The following is a 6,484-nucleotide window of genomic DNA, read 5'->3' on the forward strand; positions in this document are numbered from 1 at the left end:
ACACACGATGCCGCTTCAGCTCTTTCACGTGTGAGGATGCGGGGAGCCTCTCGTTGCTAAAACCAAGCTCAAGGCTCGTGCCACGAGCTCCTTCCCTGTTTCTTCCTTATTTATGAGCATCACCTCCTCCAGAAATTCTGTGCAAGCCCTTGAGAAACGGCAGACCCATTTCCAAGAGGCAAATCGCAGTTGCTGGAGGCTGAAGGACTGCTTCACGCGAGGACTCGGCAGAGATGGTCCCTCTTAGGAACTGGCGTGTTTTTTGGTCTTGTCACCGGGAGCAGGTATCCCCGAATCCCGGGAGAGAACACGAGCGGTGAGGATCCAGCAGCCCTACCGCCAATAAATCAGCAGCTCTCTGTAATTTTATGTAACGTTAATAAATCAGACAAATGAAAATAGCTCGAGCCTTGTAAGGCATAAATCAACCTTCCGCTCTGGCACGGTGCTTTAAAATAATTTGTAGATTGATGGTTGTCTGGTTGAATGAGGGAGTTGGGGGCCTGGGAAGATTTTTAATGACCGCTGCAGTGTAATGTCTCCCCGGGCAGAATCCCAGCTCCTCCCCCCTTCCCAGTTTGCCAGAAGCAGCTGGGAGGGAACTGGGGGATGGCTGAGGTCCGAGCCGGCCGCCCTGGCACCATCTGGGTGCCTCTCACCCCTGGAATGGGTGGCTTTTGTGATGGAGCTGAGGTTCCCCAAGCTCCGGGTGTAAACTCGGTGGGACCAGGTCACCTTCCTGCTGGTTTCGGACTGGCATCACCACCAGCACGGGATCCCTGCCCCATCACGGGGGGTTTTTGGAAGAGGAGGAAGCCACAGGAGATGATGCAGCTTGGCAGAGATGATGCACTGCTGGCCGGAGCACAAGGAACCCACCAGGGCTGTTTCCAACAAACCCACCCCCTCGCCCTTCCCTGCCCCCCCCTCCCCTGCCCCATGCAGCCATGCTGGGGACACGGTGGCATCACCATGGTGCCAGCTCTGGCAAAACAAGGACCTGCCTTAGGCGTGGACAGTGTGAGCATCCAAACCAGCAGGAGGAGAATCTGTCTGGGGCTTGTTCCTCTTCTTCTTTTCCATCCTGGTTTGAGTTTCTGGGTGCTGCACCCCCCACCCTGGAGGTCCCTTGGGGTTTTGGGGTCGGTGCTGTGGGGGGGTCAGGGCTCCTGTGGGTGTCCCCATCCTTACCGCTCACTGGTGGGCAACTGGTTAATGCTTCTTGGCCTCAGTTTCCCCATCCGCACGCTGAAAATAATATTCCTCCCTAAGGGCACTGACTCCATTAACTGCTGTTTGCAGTTAGACCTGACCTATACCCACATTCTGTAACTGGTTATACTGGCACAACTGGTATCCTTCACCCACATTTGCAGGCTTGATACCCACCACCAGACCCAGCTGGATGATACTGAGGGACCTCAAACCAGCCTAAATCCTGCCTGCCCGGGCTCTGACCCCTTTGCAGCTGGTTTTTGCAGACAGGGGGTCGGCACCCACCCCAGGCCCCCCACCCCAGGGTGGGGTGTGCCAGGAGAGGTGGAGCGCAGGGTTTGCATGGCTTTTTGTTGTGGTGCTGCATGTTTTACTGCTTTTGGAGGTGTGAAGAGTTAAGTGCTCGGGCCGGAGGGCGATGGATCAGGGTAATTGCTCTCTGACACGAAGGCAGCAGCGTGTTCCAGCAGGACCAGCTGCTCTGCCTGCGGGTTTGAGTCTTGTGCATGAGGCTTCCAGTGGATCCCCGGCACTCAGGGAATCTGAGACCCCCTGGAAGCGGTGGTGTGCTTCCCCACCATCCCAGGGAGGGATCCCCTTTGCCAGTCTCTCGGGGTCCCCACGGCTTCAGCCGGATCCCAGCCCCAAGGCAGGGGCTGCGGCACCGCAGGGCAACAAAGCGGGGCTGGGATAAAGTCTCCCTGTACCGCTCTCCATCCCCATGTGAGGATTCCCAGGGATGCTGCCAGTGCCGTGAGGCTGGAAGCTGCTGGTCTGCTTGGTTTTAAGAGCTGAAACGAGTTGGTCCCCAAAAGGGAGCAGCGAGGAGGGCCCTGCTCCGGCATCACATCTCCAGCATCTCCCAGCCAAAGCGCATCTCGACCCCATCCCACCACCCAGGGATGCGGCGCCGCGAGCATTTCGGCTCACCCTCTGACGGATCCGTGGCCAGATTTTAAACCCTTTTTAGCAGGAATTTATAGCTCTTCCCATTCCCTAGGGAAGAAGGACACGAAATAATTAGAGACCTCTTCAACGAATGCCTCTGCCTCGGTGCTGGGCACTTGGAGTGCCTCAGCCCCGCTCTCGGCACAGCCGCTGCTGAGGGAAGCACCAGCCCAGGCAGGGAGATGTCCCCCCTCCAGGGAGATGTCCCCCCTCCAGGGAGATGTCACCCCTCCGTGAACCGGCAGAAAATATCAGGCATCACATGTCCAAAACCCGCAGCCCTCGGATTATTATATTTTGTTGTTAAACCCTGTGGAATGCCAGCTTCCCTGTGGGAGAAGAGAAACCCCAGTGTTTTTCAGCAGAAGGTGTCAGCACGGATTTTTGCTGATGGTTTCTATTGCTGATCAAACAGAGAAATAATTAACGAATTCGGACTTTTGATGAGGAGTTTATTTTTTAAAGGAATCATGGGGAGTGATTAGTGAAAATAAATTGCATGACCCCGCAGTTCCCATCCAGGCTTTCCTTGGCTAATGAGGTGAGTTTGAACTCTGCAAGCAGGGCTAGAAATCCGGCTTCCCAGTTTAATAAAAGGCAGCTTATACCCAGTGAAACCGGAACCACAGTAAATGTCAGACTCGGTTTAGAGCTTGCCAGGATTAGTATCGTTACTGTTTTCTGGACAGAAGCACCCCGATGCACACAGCTAAAGTCATGGTCCCGCGATGCTGGAAATTCTCAGGATGCTGGAAAATCCCGGTCCTGGCGGACCCGCTGCCGGAGCCTGATGGGTGATGGTGGCCAAATTAATCAAAGTGATTAAGGAAGGTGGATGGTTGGCATCACCTCAGCCGGCGGCCCCTCAGCAGCACCTTCACGGCATCCCGGCTACTGTGAGACAGTACCAGAACAAGCCAAACTTAATCCTGTCGAATATCCAGTTCTGCTTGGCATCTCCCTACCTCTATCCAGCCGGATCAGCAAGCTCCAGCTGGCCGGCCGTGCGTCGCGGCGTGTGCCGGTGCTGGCTCCCAGCCGCCTGCCTTTACCCCAGGCATCATCTCCCGGTGGGTTTCGGTGCTCCAAGAAGGCGCTGGTGAAGTGAAGTGCGTGGTCTCCGCTCCCCCGTGCCCCAAGGTTGCGGTGAGCACCGCAGCATCCCACTGTGCCGCAGGGAGGGGATGCAGGTGAGGTTTGGGGAAGGCGGCGTTTTCCTCCCACCAGCTGCTCCCCAGACCCACGTTGAGCTTCATCGGGTACCAAACCGGGATGGTGAAGCCCCGGGAGCACTGGGATGGGGAGGCTCAGCCAGGGATGCCCTTGGGTGAGCTGGTCCTGGGCATGGGATGCATGGTGCGGGTCCCGGCATGTCCAGGTGCTCATGCATCTGCAGGTTTTTGGTTTTTTACTGTGATTGCACCCACCAAAAATCCATTCCCGGTGCTGCCATTTGGGCTGCTCCCTCCACTGGTGGATGAAGACAAGGGACTCATCCAGGCACCCCTCCGGGATGCGGCAAGAAGCCGAATTCATTCCTTTTCCCCTTGAATATAGAAAACCCCAGGATGTTCCTCCCGGAGCGCTGGGTTCCTAGGAAAAACCAGTGGTGGGTGCAGCAGTGGGCTGTGCTGAGGGGTGGGGAATGACAGTTTTTAGGCATTTCCCCCCCGATACAAAATTTTGTGGTAGAATTAAAACGGGAACCTCCAGCGCCCCGTGGTTTTCTACCAAAATGGGAAGAGTGGGAAGCCCCTGCTGGGTCACCGAGCAGCTCTGGTGACACATAATCCCTCTCCCAAAGCTAAACTGGAGAAGAACTGAGCTCCCAGTGTTTAACTGCCATGTCCACACACGCTCCCAGCATGGAAAGGGGCTCCCCGTGTGTTCAGTAACAAAAAGCACAACGGTGCATTGTTACAGCTGGGGGGGGGGGGGGGGGGGGGGGGGGGCGGGGGGGGAGAGAAAAATAGGAGATTTTTTTTTTTTTTTTTGGTTTGCATGTAAATAAACTGCCCGAAGAGAATTCCAGGTGGGAGCAAAACGGGCTCGTGGATGGGGAGATGCTTGGGATTGGAAGCGGGAAAGGACAGACATGCTGCCGGAATTCGTCTCCGTGGGAGAACCCCAATTAGTGAAATCGCATCAAACCGCTCAGGCTAAGACAAGGCCCTTTCTAGAACCGTCCCTGCAAATATCCCGCTTTGTGCCCCAAGCCAGCAGTGTCTGGAAGCGTTCCCATGGGGCGAGCATGACTGCCATGGGAAGATGGGATGTGTGTCCCCCCCCCCCCTTTCCCTCCCCCATCCCACCCTCTCCCCACACTCGCCCCCAGCAGGGCTGCCCGGCTCTAAGCTTAAAATCTGATGAATTTGTCTTTTCCAGGATTTTCTCAGGCCAGCTGCAGAAGCGTTATTCCCGTGCCTGCCTGGCTTGCAACTGGGGTAAACCAAACAGCGCACCCACTCTGCCCCGGCGTTTGGGTGCTGAGCGGGATCCAGTTGGGTGCAGGGAGAGGCTGCTGACATCTGCCCAAGGACGGGCGACGCTCGCCTGCTCCCGAAAAGAAAAATGTGTCATAATCCCTGTGGGAGATGACACAACATTCATGCGAGGGAAATAACGCCGTAATGTGATTACAGCGGGGAAGAGCCTGAGCTGGTTAAATAAAATGAAGTGGGGGGTTCGGGGAGCAAAGGCGAGGTGGCTGCGGGGTGTCCCTGGGGCAAAGCCACCCCTAGAAGGTGAATTTGAGGGTCTGGAGAAGGGGGCACATCTCCCTGTGCCCCAATCCGGCTGGTCCTGGGCTGAGCAAAGACTCTGTGGGTCCGGCGAGTTTTCGGTGGGGTGGTTAATGGCTTAATAAATGAGTTGCCCTGTGGCCACCTCCCACGGACACGGAATCCTTGGGGCAACTGTTTTATTTTTGCACAGGAAACTAATAGTAGGAAAGTATTCCAGGTATTTGGGATTCCTCCGAGCAAGAGGTTCAGCAGCTGAGGAGGCAGGCCCCTGGGGTGCGGGCAGGGCCGGAGAGAGGGGGTGCAGGGGTCAGGGTGCTGGGGAGGTGGGGATCAAGGTGCTGGGGAGGTGGGGGACAGGGTGCAGCGATGTTGGAGGCTGCTGTAGAGGGGGGCAGGGGGACGGGGGTGCTGTGATGCTGGGCTACCAGGATGCCAGGTGCTGGAGCGCACGGGTGCTGGGACGTTGGGGTGCATGGGTGCTGGGACGTTGGGGTGCAGAAGGATGAAATGCGTGGGAGCTGGATGCATGTGTGCTGGGATGCCGGGGTGCAGGGGGTCAGGGTGCATGTGCAGGGGTCAGGGTGTGTGGGCACTGGGATGCAGGAGGGCAAGGGGTGCATGGGTGCTGGGATGCCGGGGTGCAAGGGCGCAGGGTGCATGGGTGCTGGGATGCTGGGGGGTCGGGGTGCATGGGTGCTGGGCTGTGGGGTGCAGGGGGTCAGGGTGTGTGCGTATTGGGATGCTGGGGTGCAGGGTGCATTGGGCTGCTGGGGGGTCAGGGTGCATGGGTGTTGGGCTGTGGGGGGGGTCAGAGTGCATGGGCCCTGGCCTGCGGGGGGGGTCAGGGGTCAGAGTGCGTGGGTGCTGGGATGCCGGGGTGCAGGGGTCAGGGATGCCGGGTGCAGGGGTCAGGGATGCCGGGGTGCAGGGGTCAGGCTGCTGGGATGCTGGGGTGCAGGGGGTCAGGGTGCATGGGTGCTGGGATGCTGGGGGGTCAGGGTGCTGGGCTGTGGGGGGTGCAGGGGGTCAGGGTGCATGGGTGCTGGGATGCTGGGGTGCAGGGGGTCAGGGTGCTGGGATGCTGGGGTGCAGGGGGTCAGGGTGCTGGGCTGTGGGGGTGCAGGGGGTCAGGGTGCATGGGTGCTGGGATGCTGGGGTGCAGGGGGTCAGGGTGCTGGGATGCGGGGGTGCAGGGGGTCAGGGTGCTGGGATGCTGGGGTGCAGGGGGTCAGGGTGCATGGGTGCTGGGATGCTGGGGGGGTCAGGGCGCGGGGCTGCGCGGGTGCAGGGTGCATTGGGATGCTGGGGTGCAGGAGGTCCGGCTGCACCGCGGTACCGGGGGGGGGTCTCAACCACCCACTCCCCCGCTCCGCCTTTGTGCCGAGCCGGCCCCGCCGCGGCAGCGGAGCCGCCCCGACCCCGCGCCGCCCCCCGCCGCCCCCCACCCCGCGCTGCCCCCGGGGCCGCCCCCGCCGCGCCCCGCTCCGCTCCGCTCCGCCCCGCCGCAGCGCGGGGGCGGGCCGTGGGCGGTGGGCGGCGGGCGGGGGCGGCCCCGGCCCCGGCCCCGGCCCCAGCCC

The sequence above is a fragment of the Falco naumanni genome (assembly GCF_017639655.2).
Source record: "Falco naumanni isolate bFalNau1 chromosome 20 unlocalized genomic scaffold, bFalNau1.pat SUPER_20_unloc_2, whole genome shotgun sequence".
Taxonomy (NCBI): Eukaryota; Metazoa; Chordata; class Aves; order Falconiformes; family Falconidae; genus Falco; species Falco naumanni.